This window comes from Mirounga angustirostris, unplaced genomic scaffold (assembly GCF_029215605.1).
Source record: "Mirounga angustirostris isolate CCGP_5_RB_7025 unplaced genomic scaffold, mMirAng1.0.hap1 SCAF_242, whole genome shotgun sequence".
Classification (NCBI taxonomy): domain Eukaryota; kingdom Metazoa; phylum Chordata; class Mammalia; order Carnivora; family Phocidae; genus Mirounga; species Mirounga angustirostris.
Window position 1 is genome coordinate 26965 of NW_026991950.1, and position 16462 is coordinate 43426.

At 48.2% G+C, this 16462-nt stretch overlaps 1 protein-coding gene across 5 annotated transcripts in view; it reads right to left on the reverse strand.

The window, feature by feature from the left end:
- LOC129045699 (thyroid receptor-interacting protein 11-like) overlaps positions 1 to 16462 on the reverse strand; it is a 41687-nt gene that overhangs the window by 7887 nt on the left and 17338 nt on the right. Inside the window, exons 2-3 of one of the 5 annotated variants that reach the window (XM_064583975.1) lie at positions 3836 to 3986; positions 1524 to 1643 (exon numbers count right to left, since the gene is read on the reverse strand). The exons of 1 other annotated variant lie outside the window; for it this stretch is intronic. The gene's annotated coding sequence lies outside the window, so the exon portion shown is untranslated. Of the gene's footprint in view, positions 1 to 1523; positions 1644 to 2586; positions 3987 to 16462 lie in introns of those variants that run through there. 3 more of the 5 variants (XM_064583976.1, XM_064583977.1, XM_064583974.1) reach the window with 3 other exon arrangements.

Genomic DNA, 16462 nt, shown 5'->3' on the forward strand with positions numbered 1-16462 from the left:
GGTCTTGGGCAGTCCGGTCCACAGGGGCCCGGCTTTGGAGACAGCGGCACCTCTACAGTGCCTGGATGGACGCCCGAACCTCGTAGGCGGATCCGATGGGCTCTGATGGCCCCTTACTTATTTAGTGCCATGAGGCACTGGGAGGTGGAGGGTCTGCAGCGGCGGGGCGACCCGGAAAGCCTGAGGCCATCGCCCGCAGAGCACAGCGTCCGCTCGGCCTGGGGCTCACTGGTTCCCGGAGTTTTCAGCCAGGGCAAAGCCCGGGGGAGGGCAGGGGAAGGCTCGGGTCCAGTGCGCCGAGGGCGATGCTGGGTGGGGCCTGGACAGAGGGCGACGGGGACAGCCGACCCACCCAGCTGCTCCCCAGGGGCTCGGGCAGCGGCACCGAGCCGGGCTCCAGGTCTTGGCGTGGCGCAGCCCCAGGCCCAGACCCCGAGGCCTGATGTGGGGCGGCGGCAAGGGACAGAGCGCGCGACCAGGAGAGCAGCCGGCCCTCCCGCGCCCGAGCCTGGTCTGGGCTCCTGCCGATCCGGATCGACGCGCTCGCCTGCCCACGGTCTGGTTGGTCAGCTGCTTCATGCAGCTGGATTGCTTCTTGCTGGCGGCGGCGGCGGGGGCCGGCACGGCCAGGGCCGGGCAGCTCGAGGAATCGCCCGGGGGGAGGGGGGCCGACGTCGCTTCATGTCCACCCGAGGCGGCAGTGGAAGCGGCTGTGGGCCCGGCGCCCCCCCCTCGCCGCCTCTCATCCAGTGGCGCGGCAGGTCGGGGCCTTGGGAGGCCAGACCCGGGACGCGGTACCCAGCCCGTCCTCCACCCAGGGCGGGAACCCCGGGGCCGCCCTGTGCAGGGCCCGGAGGCCCCCTCTCGGGCACCGCCACCGCCGCCCGCGACCCCCTGCCGGGTCCAGCCGCACACCTCCGCGAGGCAGCGGATGCGCGCAGCGCACGGAGCCACCGGTGAACCGCCAAACCCCGGTGTGGGACGCACTGTCCCCGCAGAGCTGGCAGGGCACGGAAGGACGGAACACTCTGGAGCCTCTGGAGGCTGGAAATGCCCAAAGTCTCCTTGAGGGCCGTGCCTCTGCGCAGGTGTAGATATTTGTCAAATGCACCTAGGATCTGCTCTCCTAGGTGAATGGATGCATTGCATGCATTGCATGCATTTCCTGGGGGAAAGTCCAGGGCCAGATGCATTTTCTGTGGGCGGGCACCTGGGGGCAGTCAGGCAGGAGCACTCGCTAGGGGCCCACCCAGGACAGCCAGGAAGCGGGGAACAGGGGAAGGGGCCCAGCCCTGCGTGGGAAGTCGTGGGGCTGAGCGGCTGGGACCGGGACCGGTGGCCAGAGTCGGCCTTGGGAAATGTCTTATCAGATGAATGGATAAAGAAGATATGGTATATATATATGTGTGTGTGTATGTGTATATATATATATACACATATATATATGTGTGTATGTGTGTATATATATACACACATACACACAATGGACTATTACCCAGCCATCAGACAAGATGAATACTTACCATTTACATGCACACGGATGGAACTGGAGGGTATTATGCTGAGCGAAATAAGTCAATCCGAGAAAGTCAAATATCAAATGGTTTCACTCATATGTGCAATATAAGAAACAGGGCAGAGGACTGTAGGGGAAGGGAAGGAAAACAGAATGGGAAGTCATCAGCGATGGAGAAAAACCGTAAGAGAGTCTTAACTCTAGCAAACAAACGGGAGGGTTGCTGGAGGGGTGGTGGGTGGGGGGATGGAGTAATTCGGTGATGGGCACTAAGGAGGGCATGTGATGTGATGAGCACTGGGTGTTATATGAAACTGACAAACTACTGAACACGACATCTGAATCTAATGATGTACTGTAAGTTGGCTAATTGAATTTACATTAAAAAAAGTAATAAATAAACCAAATGGAGTTGGTCTTCTGTTACACCCTGGAATGTCCTAAGTGGTATTCTGAGCGCATCAGTTCATTTCCATTTGCTTGATGAGTAAGCTGAAAGGGGTAGGGGGTGTGGGGGGGAGGGGAGGGGGTGTGTGTGTGGGGGGGTGTGCACGCTCGTGTGTGTGTGTGTATGTGTATGTGATGTCACCCAGCTGGGTTCTGAGCTCCCAGAAGCAGACAGATAATATATCTTCTCTTCATATCCACTGACAAGGCTTACCGCTGCCTGGACTACAGTAGGTGCTAATCCTGTACAAACACGCCCCCCGCCATCTCCCACGTCCATATTCCCACATCCACAGACACCCATAAGGAAGCACATACCTACTGCTGCTCAAGGCAGCAGCTCAACACAGAAACACACCAAGTACTCACTAAGACACACAACTTGCTACAGCCCAGACTGTCAAGGAAAACTGACCCACAGAGTTTTACAAGGCTGAACAGGCTGCGTTGTCTAAAACAGTGCTTTTCAAACAGTGGATTGTGACCCATCCGTGTCATAAAATCAGTGTAATAGTTTGCAAATCCCCGTCTTAGAAAATGCAGTCAGCTAGAGTAAACTAGAAAAAATCAGTATGCGTTACATACTGTACGAGTTAAAGACTGTTTCTGTGAAGTTGTTGAAGTGTGTGTTTGGGGTATAAGTGCCATGAAAAATCTGTTCTCTACACCAACAAAAAAAATAGACCCTTAAACACCGAGAGCAAACTGATGGTTGCCAGACGGAAAGGGGGGGGGCGAAATTGGTCAAAGGAATTCAGAGTTACAAGCTTCCACTTATATAAATAACTCACAAAGATGAAAAGTACAACATCCGGAATATAGTCCAAGAATATTGTCATAACAACTGTACCGTGACAGATGGTGACTATACTTAATCGTGGTGAGTGCTGAGTAATGAGCAAACTTGTCGAATCACGATGCTGCACACCTGAAACTGACATAACATTGTACAGATCAACGAAACTTCCATAATGAAAAGAGAAAAAACTGTGTTCTCACTGTGGGTGGTTGGATGAGCACTGTCCTCACAGCCTTCATCTGGTGCCATCCAGTGGTAAAAGCCCTATCTGCAGTCGAGAAAGAACCACAGACCCGGGAGAAGAGTCCGCAAACATGGATGTCTGGTTGGAAGGGGCCTTCCAAATGACCTGGTCGACCCTGACATGCAGGGCAAGCACCCTTCAACAACACCGAGCTACTGCCTGAGCACGCCCCACCACGGAGGCACTCGCTCCCCCGCTGAGCAGCTCTACCTGCTGAAAAGCTGACCAAGCCGCCTTCCTCTAGGAGCTCCTCCCTGTCCTTCCTACTGCCCTCTCCTGGATGACAAGGAGCAGCTTCTGTGCTCGCCCTCAGTTTAACACTCTTGATCCAGTCAAGCAATACTTGTTGAGTGTCTGCTAAGTGCCAGGCACTGGGGATACAGTGGGGAACCCGGGAAGACACAGCGACAGAGACACAGAGAAGTCAGAGCTTATGCCAGATGAAGGACAACAGCATGGGGGCAGGAAGCGCCTCGGAATGTTCCAGTAGCAGAAGGTATACAGGGAGGTTGAAGAACAGCAGAGAAACAGGTGAAAGCTCAGAGATTTCTGGGCTGTATGTGTTTTCATTTCTCTCTGTTTTATAATTTTTCTAAACTAACCATAGGCCATATTTCATTCTAAGACACCATCAATTGTAAGACTGAAAAAAGAAAAAAGAAACACTGCCAGTTAGTCCATGTCTTTCTTATTGCTTACAATTCTCATTTCATGTTTATGAAAAAGCCCTTTTAGACTTTTGGGACAGAACAAAAGGGAAAGGATGAGTGACATGAGTTGGTCAAGTCTTCCCTTTCAGGAGATCTGTGAGTTGCCACACAACACTGACCTTCGAGCCGCCAAGGGCACTGGCGAGGCTGAGTTTCTGAAGAGATCGCCATCACCGGCTCTGAGATTGCTTTCCAAGCTCCCGACCCTCCAGGTGTAGGCTGTGTTCCTCTGTCTTTCTTGATCTCGTCAGAAGGTCTCAACGGATGGTTCTGGAATAGCAATCGGGATTTGCGCTCCTTCTTCAAATGGCCCTTAAATGGTACGTGGACCGAAGCAGCCAGGGGCTGCAGGTGCAGCGGTCCAGCCACGCCACGAGGAAGACCGAGCACGTCCACGTGCACAGATAATGACAACTCCAACATGGTGCACAGTGACTGCAGGACACATCAAGAGTGAATCTGGGCGCCTGGGTGGCGCAGTCTGTTGGGCAACCGAGTCCTGGCTGAGGCTCAGGTTGTGATCTCAGAGTCTTGACATGGAGCCCCACGTCTGGCTCCGCACTGGGCGTGCAGCCTGCTTGGGATCTTTCTCTCTCCCCTCCCCTCCCCTCCCTACCACCGTTCACATGTGTTCTCGCTCTCAAAAAGTTAAACAAATAAATAGATAAAATAAAACCCAAAGAATGAAAGATCTCTTTATTTATTTTTTCTTTATTGTGCTATGCTGGTCACCATACAGTACATCGGTTAGTTTTTCATGTAGTTGTTCCATGATTCATTGTTTGCGTATAACACCCAGGGCTCCATGCAATACGTGCCCTCCTTAATACCCATCACCGGGCTAACGCATCGCCCCACATCCCTCCCCTCTAACACCCTCTGTTTGCTTCTCAGAGTCCATAGTCTCTCATGGTTAGTCTCCCCCTCCGATCTCGCCCCCTTCATTTTTCCCTTCCTTCTCCTAAAGTCGTCCACGCAATTCCTTATGTTCCACAAGTAAGTAAAACCATATGATAAGTGACTTTCTCTGCTTGACTTAAGATGTCATATTTAGGGGCGCCTGGGTGGCTTAGTCGTTAAGTGTCTGCCTTCGACTCAGGTCATGATCCCAGGGTCCTGGGATCGAGGCCCGCGTCGGGCTCCCCGCTCAGCGGGAAGCCTGCTTCTCCCTCTCCCACTCCCCCTGCTTGTGTTCCCGCTCTCACTGTCTCTGTCAAAATAAAGAAATAAAATCTTTAAAGAAGGAAAAAAAAGATCCCATATTTAGAAAGACCTTTTCTCAGGGTTTATTCAATCCAGTGTTCCCTGCAATTTTCACTTCTTTTTAGTACCCAGGTCTGACGTGCTACCTAATATTTTCTTCTAACACACCCTGTAATAAATACCTATTAAAATGTAAAACTTCTATCTGGGTGCCACCTCAAGTCATCTCCCATTCCTCCCGTGGGAAACACTGATCTGCTGCAGCCACCAGTTCATTCAAGAAGCACTGACTGACTTGGCCCCTTCGGCAGGAGCGTCCCCTGCAACGGTGGGAACTTGCTAGGAAAGGTGTGACATGCCCTCCACCGGATATTTCTCCATCAGAGGGAATGGGAAGGGGCCCTCCCCGCTCTTCCAGCCAGTGAGGGTCCAGGCTGGGGCTGCTTCATTTCACTTCTCATCAACACTCATGAGTGCTGGCTACAATGCCAGGCATTATTCCACACGCTGGACAAACAGGAACACGTACAGCCCTCAGAAGCACCCTCTGTGGAAGGCACCGCTTACAGACAGAGGTCGAGGTTGTTTCCTCAAGCTGTGCAACCTCGGAGGAAACTTAATTCCATTGCTTTGCAAACCTACTTACCCACTTGGACTTCCATCCCTCCCCCAACACTTCAGTTGCTGATATGGTGTCGGTGTGTATGTGTGTCTGCTTCTGTAGGGATACACAGTGCATGTAGATAGATAGATAGATAGATAGATAGATAGATAGATAGATAGATAGATAGATAGATAGATAGATATGCGGTGCCCTGTATGTACATATATATGTACCTACAATGTATATATCTGCAATTGCAAGACTCAATCCAATACTCTCAGCATCGGTTTTCAAGTTGGGAATTTTAACTGCATGCTGCATACGGGCCTTGAAGATATGCTCTACCTCTCATTTTTAATTTTATTGTTGTTCTTTTACGTCCTCTAGTCTCAGTTTTGGGTTCCTATTTCCTGTTGCGTTTATTCTTGCTTATAAATGGAAGGCAGGAAGCAAAGTCTTACGCGCAACAGACTTTGTACCTACACAGACTTTGAGTTTGTTTCCCTTCTTGTGAGCGCTGTTGCTTTCCTCAGCAGATCCGCAAGGCCTTAAGTGTTTAATCACCTAAGAAAAACAAAACAAAAACAAAAGACAAAAAAACACGAAAAACAGGGGTGCCTAGGCGGCTCAGGCGTTTAAGTGTCTGACGCTTGATTCGGCTCAGGTCATGACCTCAGGTTCCTGAGATCGAACCCCGTGTTCAGGCTCCACGCTCAGTGCAGATTCTGCTTGTCCCTCTCCCCCTGCCCCCCTCCACTCTGTCTCGCTCTCTCAAATAAATAAATAAATAAATAAATAAATAAATAAATAAATAAATAAATAAAATCTTAAAACAAAAAAACAAAAAACAACACTGGGCCTCAATTGACTAAGACTCACAGGCTATCATTTCCTCCCAAAGGAAGCTACTGCTATTGCTTTCTGGCTTCATCGAATTGCCAGTTACTTCACAAGGATCAATAGGATCTAAAATCTACTGTCTCTACTGCAAGGAGTCCCTGAACACTGGGCAAGACATGAACGGAAAAGGAACCAACATTGACCAGAGGGTGAATAAGGAGGAGAAGCCAATCAGAAATTTCCCACGGTACAATGTCTCATATCTGACTTAAACAAAAAAGAAAAAAGAAAAAAACAGTTAATAAAGAATACACTAATAAGATACCATGGATCTGAATAATGCTAAAGTACTTTTGGAAAAAATAAAACATTTAAGAACACGTATTCTGAATATTTTCTCCCAGTCTGTCTTGCCTCTTCGTTCTCTTAGTGTATCTATTTTTCCTTTCTAATTAGAACTTTTTGTGTTCTGCATACAAAACATTTGTCTACCTCAAGGTTGTCAAGACATTTTCCCATGTTTTCATACAAAAGTTTTACGGTTCTAGCTTTTTCCTTTTTTAAGATTTATTTATTTGAGAGAGAGCGCGCCCAGGGGGGAGCAGGAGAGGGAAAGAATCTCAAGCTGACTCCTCGCTTAGCGTGGAGCCTGACACAGGGTTCACACGGAGCTCAATCTCATGACCCCGAGATCATGACCTCAGCCAAAATCAAGAGTCGGACTCAAGCGACTGAGCCACCCAGGCGCCGCTGGTTCTCGCTTTCATATTTAGGCTTATGATTCATCCCAAATTAATGTGTGTATGTCAGAATGAGGGAGGGGTCAAGGTCCGTTTTCTTTCCGCCTGAATGTCCAGGTCACACAGAATTATTCATTAAAAAGACTTCCCTTTCCACCACTGAACTGACTGGACACTCTGGGCAAAAATCAGTCGACAGTACTTGCGTTTGGTCTATTTTTTGGACTCTCTGCTCTGCTCATTGATCTCTCTTTGTGTCAAAGACTTGGATTACTGTGGCTTTGCTCTAAGTCTTAAAATTAAGCAAGAAGAAGCAGTGTAAGTTCATCAACTGTGTTCTTCTTTTGAAGACTTTTTTGGCTATTCCAGACCCTTTGCATTTCCATATACATTTTAGAATCAACTTGTTCATTTCTTCTAAAAAACATGGCTAGGATTTAACTGGGATTGCACTGTTTGCATGAATCAAGGCGTGGAGAACAGAAATCTCCAGGACATCAAATCTTCCCCGATGTATGAACAAAACAGAGCTCCCATTTATTTCAGTCTTCTTGAATTCCTCTCAACAAAGTTTTTTACTTTTCTGTGTAAAGGTGTTTCATGTCTTTCATGAGACTTATTCCCAGCCAGTTTGGGGTTGTTTTGGTTGTTGTTTTTGTTGTGTAAGTAGGCTCCACACCCAGCATGGAGCCCAGTGCAGGGCTTGAACTCACAACCCTGAGTTTAAGACCTGAGCTGAGATCAAAACACAGATGATTCATCAACTGGGCCAGCCAGTCACCCCAACCAGTTTACGTGCTTTGATGCTACTCTAAGTATTTAAAATTTTTATTTTCCTATACATGTATTTTTAAAATACATCTGTATGACAAAGAATTCCTATTCAGAATATATAATAAACTCCAATAAGTCAAAACCAAAAACAACATTAACAACAAAAACGGGCAGAAGACTTGAACGTTCGACAGGTCACAAAAGATGTCGGAATGCCCAAGAAACACACGAAAAGGTGCCTAAGATCATGCTTCACCAGGGAAATGCAATGTGAAACCATAATGAGATGCTATTTCACCCTCACTGACAACACAGAATGTTCACGAGGATGCTGAGCAACTGGAGTGTTACTGTATTGCTGGTGGGAAGTGTAAACTGATAAACCACTTTGGAAATTAGTCTAGCAGTTCAATATATCCCTTCGCTGTGACTAAGCAATTCCACTAAGCAATTTCAAGAGAAATTTAAGACTGCTCTAAGAATGTTTATTGTAGCCTATTCACAATGACCAAAAAATTGGATACAACAACATGCCTGATCATCAGATGAACAGATGAAAAAATTGTGGTATATGCACACTACATACAAAGGACCACACCATTTTACACTCACAAAGACTCTCTCCTTAAGCAAACGCTAGCCTGACTCCTCTGAGCCCTCTTCTCAAAGGGGCCTCAACCTTGGCTTATCATATGCAGACTCGCCCAAACACTAACATACTTCCTAACAACAGCTCAAGACCCCACCCCTAGGGTGACTCCAGTCACCCTTAGTCCCTACTGAGAAAACTCAAGGCATCCATGGTTTGTTCAGCCAACAATGAAAAGTCTGGCCTCTGTCTCCCAGTGAGTAAATCCAGGGGGTTTCACGTTTCCCACTTTTTGTAATCTTTTACTTCTCTGATTTAATTCACCTCTGGCATGACTCCCTCATCCTCTCTTTATAATGCCCTCGGTGGGGTGCCTGGGTGGCTCAGTTGTTCAGCCTCCGCCTTTGGCTCACGTCACGATCCCAGGGTCCTGGGATTGAGCCCCACATCGGGCTCCCTGCAGAGCAGGGAGCCTGCTTCTCCCTCCTCCCACTCCCCCTGCTTGTGTTCCCTCTCTAGCTGTCTCTCTCTCTGTGTCAAAAAATAAATAAAATCTTTAAAACATAAAATACCCTCTGTACAAATCAAGGTTGAGTTTCATTCAAGCTGGACTCTTTTCCTGACTACAATAGTCATTGCTGATTAAAATCTGTCCTTACCACTTAAAGTAGTAGGATCTGGCTTTGTGTATCTTGGATAAGTGCACACAACATGGATAAATCGCAAAGAACACACTGAGTGAAAGAAGACAAAACGATACATACTGCTTGATTCCATTTACACGACGTACAAGAAAAGGCAATTATACTCTATCATAGATCCTGAAATCAGAAAATGACCACTGGAGGTAAGGAGATTAACTAGAAAGACATACAAAGGAAACTTCTGGAGTTTCAGATACAGTTTTCGGGGATGGTGCACAGATATACAGTTGGCCCTTGATCAACCCAGGGGTTAGGGGCGCTGACCCCTGTGCAGTCCGAAATTGTCATTTAACTTTTACTCCCCAAAAACTTCCCTGCTAATTGCCTACTGACGACCAGAAGCGTTACTGATAACATAAACGGTTGATTAACATAGATTTTGTATGTTACATTTATTATACATTGTATTCCTTCAATAAAGTACACTAAAGAACATATTCAGAAAATCATACAGAAAATATGTTTACAGTACTGTATTCTATTTATCGAAAAATCTGCCTATAAGTGGACCCATGCAATTCCAACCCATGTTGTTCAAGAGTCAACTGTATACATTTCTTAATGCTCATCAAGCTGAACAATGAGACCTGAGCATTTTATTTTACAAATTATCTCCTTTTCTCCCCTGCCGTCCCACCTCTGTCACTGAAGAATACCTGGGGAGATTCTTGTCTTTGTTTCTTTTTTTAAATAGGCAACACACCCAGCACGGAGCCCAATGTGGAGCTTGAACTCACAACCCTGAGATCGAGACCTGAGCTGAGATCAACAGTCAGATGTTCAACCTGACTGAACCACCCAGGCACCCCTACCTGGGGAAATTCTAAAGGAAAGAAAAAAAGATGAGAGATGGAGCTGACCCACCAAGTTCCCCTTTCTTTCTTTCTTTTTTTTTTTTTTTTTAAAGATTTTATTTATTTACTTGACAGAGAGAGAGAGACAGCTAGAGAGGGAACACAGCAGGGGCAGTGGGAGAGGGAGAAGCAGGCTTCCCGCTGAGCAGGGAGCCCGATGCGGGGCTCGATCCCAGGACCCTGGGATCACGACCTGAGCCGAAAGCAGAGGCTTAACAACAGAGCCACCCAGGTGCCCCAATCCGAGTTCCCCTTTCAATATCCACTTACGCCTGCTTCCTTACGAAGAGGGCCCCAATTTTGTTCGAGGTATTAATCTGCCCTGTGAGAAATTCTCCCCCCCGCCACGTCCCTGCAGCTAGGGGTAGGGCCACATGACGACTTCCAGCCAATGACACGTATGTTGAAGTCTACATGGCAGGACTACCTAAAAAGCTATTGCTTTCACAGGCTTAGACACATGTTTTTTGTCAGGGTCCCTTTCTTTTCTTCCTTCCTAGAGTACAGCTGCTCAAATGAACTAAGAAAAGGGTGCTATTCAGCGGTACAAACCTATTCTTACTCTAGAAGCAAGCTATAGGCGCTCTCAATCAATTCACAACTAAGTTATATCGCAAGGCAAAATGTTCAGGCATCAAAAGGAAAAAAGCAATTCCAACTGGAAGTGAAGAACGATATACCCATGTCTGTGTCAAAGTATATATAAAAATTTAGCATTTAAGGGCTCTTTCAAATCCATGGGGGATACAGACCATCACTAGATGGTGTAGGGACAAAAGTGCTACCTTGTAACATACAAAATAATAAAGACAGATGAATGGTCTAAGCAACAGAAGCCCAAACCCTAAAAGTGCTAAAAGAAAATGCAGCGATTGAAAATGGTCTTTTGAAGCACTATCCAAAGCCACAAGCTATAAAGTTAGACTATGAGATTGGGCACCACAGAGATTCAGAATGAAATGTATCCTGAAATGTATGGTACAAGCGAAACCGAAAGACAATCGTTTGGGAGAAAATACTGCAACGAGTACAGAGGCAAAGGACTACTATCCGACCTATAAAAAGTTCCTACAAATCAATAAGAAAAATATAAATACCCAAACAAAAAGACAACAACCCAGCAGGAAAATGATAACGAGCGAGGATTCATGTAAAAAAGTATCCGTGAAAAAAGTATCAGTGACAGGGACCAACTAAAATTGCTCAGTATTACAGGTGATTATAAAAATATAAATGTAAGGGGCACTTGGCTGGCTCAATCGGTTAAGCATCTGACTCTTGATCTGGGCTCAGATCATGGTCTTAGGGTTGTGGGATCCAGCCCCATTCAGGCTCTGCACTCAGTGGGCAATCGGCTTGAGATTCTCTCTCTCCGTCTCCGTCTGCCCTTCCCCCGTGTTCGCTCTCAAATAAATCTTTAGAAATATGTTTGTATGTGTATAAATACATAGAGCTACATCTATAAATTCAAATATATATAAAATAAATACGTATTTAAATTTAAATATAAAACATACATTTATAGATAGAGAGAGAGATAAAAATTGAAAACAGGCATTATTTTTCCCCTGCCACTTGACAAAAAATTTAAAAGACTGAGAAATACTCTGTGATTAGCATCTCATTTACCATGGGTGAGAACCAAAAATGACATAACCACTCCTGAGGATCATTTTGCAGAAGTTTTTACCCTGAAATCTATCTCGAGGGAAAACTCAAACACACATGCAAAGATGTTCATCACAGCCCTATCTTAATAGCAAAATCATAGCCACCCAAATAACAAACAGAATCGTCACGTAAAGTACAACCCCACTGTGGAAAAACATTCAGACATTAAAAAACTGTAGGCATGAAAACCTGTAGGCACACTATATTCAAATGAGGCTGAGTGGGGGATATGTATTCACTTTTGTCATTTAAAAAGTTAACCCTGAAGGGGCACCTTGCTGGCTCAGTTGGAAGAGCATGTGACTCTTGATCTGGGTGTTATGAGCTCTAGCCCCAAGTTAGGTACAGAGAGATCCCTTAAAAATAAAACCTTAAAAAAAATTAACCATAAAAGAAAAATAATTCGTATTCTAGATCTGAGACCACTGTTTTTCACAGATCTTTTCAAAAATTAATTTGTTCCCTTTTGGAAAAAATGGGGGGGAGGCAGCGCAAATCCAGTAAAGCCATTATTTATTCGACTTTCTTGATGGGCAAATTTGGCAGCTAATTTATCCTTACCAGAATATTCTCATCCGCAAGTGACATGTCTTCTCTGGGGAGGAAAAGCAGCAGCCCCCACCTTCAGAATATTTCAGATCAAAATCCCAGCCCTGCACTCTGGACAGAGCCGGGAAGATGCCATCAGTGAGCTGCAAGGCCTAGGCCCTCCAGAAAATGCTGCCTCTCCCAAGAGGTGATCCTCTGACCCACTTGCACGTCGAGGGCGACGTTTTTCGACGCGGCTGACATCAGAGAAACTTCTGCAATTCTCACAATACCATTTCCGTCTTACAGCCCCTGGCCTGGTTTCTAAAACACACAGACCACTCAAAACCAGGGAAACAGAACATGGGAATTGGGAGCCCTCATCAGGAAAGAGAACCATGAGCATCTCCATTCAGTTCCTCATCACTCGGCCGGCTCAGAAATACTTACTAGGGGTCTACAAGGCTCATGGCACTGAGACACACATGGTCCCTCTCGGCACCGCTATTCCCACGGGGCAGACAAACATTAAACGAGATGTCTGCGGAGCAACGGGACTGACTGCCCCAGAGGAGATGCACAGAGAACAGATAAGGGGCTGGACCTTGTCGAGGGTGTCAGGGGCCTCCGGAGGGAGCCGCATCTCACACGAGCCAGAAGGCTGGGCACCTTCTTGGACTCATCGGCCTCACCCACATCCCATCTGTCAGTACATCCCATCAGCTCTCCCTTCAACACGTACCCAGAATCTGGATCGATTCTCAGCACTTCCACCCCTACCATCCTGATCCAAGCCAGCAGCATCTCTGACTTGGAATATTCCAGGAGCCTACTAACTCATCGCCCTGCTTCCCCCCTCGCTGTTCTCAACAGAGAAGCTGAACTCATCCCATTAAAACCCAAGTCAGGTCACCTCATTCTTCAGTTCAAAATCCCCCAGTGGCCACCATCCCAGGTCCCTAACACCCTATCTGCTACTCTTCCCCTTCTCCCTCACTCTGGCCTTGTCATTCCTGGAACAAGTCAGGCCAGCTCCCTCCACGGAGGGCTTCCTACTCGCCCTTCTCTCTGCCTGGGACACTGTTCCCACAGACATGCACAGGGCCCACTCCCTCAACCTCCTGCAAGGCTTTCCCCACTCTTGTCCTCAGGGGGCCGTCCCTGGCCATCCCAGCTCAGAGGACAACCCCTTCCAACGCTCCTACAGCATCCAGGACCCCTGATGTGCCAGATTCCTTGCCTCTGTGTTTCCTGGCTGCTTCTCTCCCTGGAAGAAAGGCTTCCTAACAGCTCCACCGAGGTCTGTCTGGGTCACATCGGGAAGCGCACAAGAACCGAGCCTCTGGCAACTGAGAAGGCGTTCAATAAAGAATGTGCAGTGACTGCTGCAGTCATCTGAGGGAAGATGAGAGCTCGTGAGGCAAGGCGGGTGGGGGAAAGAGCATCTTGGGCAGAGGGAGCAGCCGAGCCGCCCCAAGGCCGGCGGGCACAGGGCACATTGGAAGGAATGACCGGATCGAGTACAGCAGGGAAGGCGAGCGGGAAGCAAGACTGGAGAAGAAGGACGGAGCAGCCGTGCACACACAGAAGGAACGTTTGGGTCTATCTCGAACGGCAACAAGAAGCCAGGAAACTAGGCAGTGACATGAACGAATGGGCCTTCCACAAACCTCTGGCTTCAGGGGGAGATAGGGATTTGGAGGCGGTAGAAGCGCCTGGAAGCTCAGTAAGCAGACTAGAACCATGGCGCAGACCACAAATGACCTTAACTCGGAATGAGAGGGCAAAAGCAGAGGTGGAGAAAAGGAGGTAGATTCCAGAGATGTTTAGCAGATAAAATCACAGGTCTGGGAGAATGATCACACAAGGGGGTAAGGAAGTAAAAGCAGAGTTCCAAGAGGACTCCTCCCTTTTGCACGTGGGAACTGAAGGACACAGTGGCCCGATTCACGGAGTTGGGGGGGGCTGGGGGTGGCGAGGAGGAGAATACAGGAAGGGGATCTTGAGAAGTTTTGGAAAGAATGGATTTGCCATAATTCAGAGACATTGATATACAGATTTCCAGTTGGCAGCGGGAGACCCAGGGAACCGTGAGAGGATCAGGAAAAGCAAAGTGAGTCGCCACACAGTACAGATTCTCACCTTGTGGCTGATGGGGAATCAAAAGGTTTCAAGGAACGCAGTAACAGGAGAAGATGTGGGATTCCAAGAAGATCACCCTGGCCAGAGCAGGAGCACGTGGATGGGAGAGGGAGCTGGATGAGAAGCAGGCAGAACAAGAGGGACCTGCTGCAACAGAGCAGGTAGGAGAAGGGACCGGAGCCAGGGCTGTGGCCACAGGGAAGGAAAGGGGAACAGACCTGCTCTTTGTCAGCAGTGCATCTCCCACGGGGCTCCTGGGGACCGTCCGAAAACCCGGAGCACGTCAGCTCCCCCACTTGACCCCTTGGTCCTCGCACGAGTCATTCTCTGACAACCTCCCCAGAATTCTCTCTTGCTCCCCGCTCCCTGGCCCAATGTCAGGTGCCGATGACACAGCCCTGGGCTTCCACGGCCAGGCTAGTTTCTTCTGCCCTGCAAACACCTATTTGTCTTTTGAAGGCTTCCCCCCTCCACTGGCAAAGAAGCAAGAGCAGTGCTGACATCGAGGAGGCGGCCTGGCACCATGAGCCGGGCTGCACGGCTGGTCGCCGCGGGCCTGGCGCTCCAGGAGACGCCACGTGCTTCTCCGGTTGCACGCAAATGACCTCGCAGAACAGCAGCTTGAGGTGCCGTGGCCCCGGTGATGAAGGGACACCAAAGAGGACCCCTTGCTCTTTTGTCCAAACAGACAAAAACCAGCTTGTCGTGCCCACCCCCAAATGCCAATCCTCCTCTCTCCCGCCTGATACCAGCGAGTGTCTTCCTTGTGAATGACACCGTCCGTCACGCTCTTCACACCTCCTTCTAGAAAACACTGATGGAGCTACCCGATCCCAGAACTGTCTCGCCTCGCCTCGCCTCAGCACCCAGACCAGAGCACACCCCTGCTTCCTTGAACACTCCCAAAAACATCCGCCCAAAGCCCAAATCCTGTAAGTTCTTTCTAACACCCTCTTTCTTACGGATCAGCCCCACAGTCCCCATGACGTGGGTTCCCCCTCAGGATGAGTAACGAAGCCACTGTGTTTAACGACAGCTGTGCTTCCAGTGGCCTTTGTGGAGGATGCTGACCACCGTCACGGGAGGAAGGGATGGTTCCCTTTCCTGGAGGGAATCCTAGGTGTCCTGGGAGGCTAACTGGCTTTCTTAGTGCGATTTTAGGGGCTTTATGGCTGTAACCTAGGGCAGCAGGAACCAGCCTAACCCACAGCTAGGACATAGCTGGAACCAAATAATATTCAGAATGGAGGGAAATCAAGGGGCGCCTCGGTGGCCCAGTTGGTTCAGCGTCCGACTCCTGATTTCACATCAGGTCATGATCTGAGGGTGCCGAGACTGAGCTCCAAGTTGGGTTCCACACTCAGTGTGGATTCTGCTGGAGATTCTTTCCCCCCCCCTTTCCCTCCTCTTCTGGCCCCACGCCAGGGGCATGCACTCTCTCTCTCTCTCTCTCTAAGATAAAGAAGTAAATAAAATCTGTATTTAAATAAATAAATAATGGAGGGAAAGCAAAAGAAGTAAGAATTATTTATGGAAGGCTTCACTCTGTGTCAGACCCGGTGCTAACTGCCTTGGATCTATTGCTCATTTAATCCTTACATCCCAAAGGTGGGCTACCATTTTTATCCCCATTCCAAACACAGGACTGAGGCACAAAGTGATCTGCCCACGATTCACGCAAGGAATCTCTACGTTATTAATCACATGACTTTCTGACAAAGTTTAAGGGTTTAACACACTACAGTGAAGATGCACATCACGGTATCACAGAACTTGGAAGGACAGAGCCCTGCAAAATGTCCTCAAACGTTAACTTATGGATTCTCCCAATCTTCTTGCATGTTGTTCAGATAAAGGAAAGCCCGGTGCTAAAAAGGCTTTCATGAAATGCAACCAGATGACAAATATACGTGGTCTTTAGAGCCCCGGGCCCATCCCAGAAGACTCTGACTCAGTGAGTGTAGAGGAGGACGTGAACATCTCTGTTTTCTTTAAATAGCCCCACAGGCTCTGCTGATGTGCACTCTGGGCTGGGTACCACTGTACTCTCTGCAATTCCAAACCCAAACTTGCCCTACAATGTTTAGATGGCTGCAG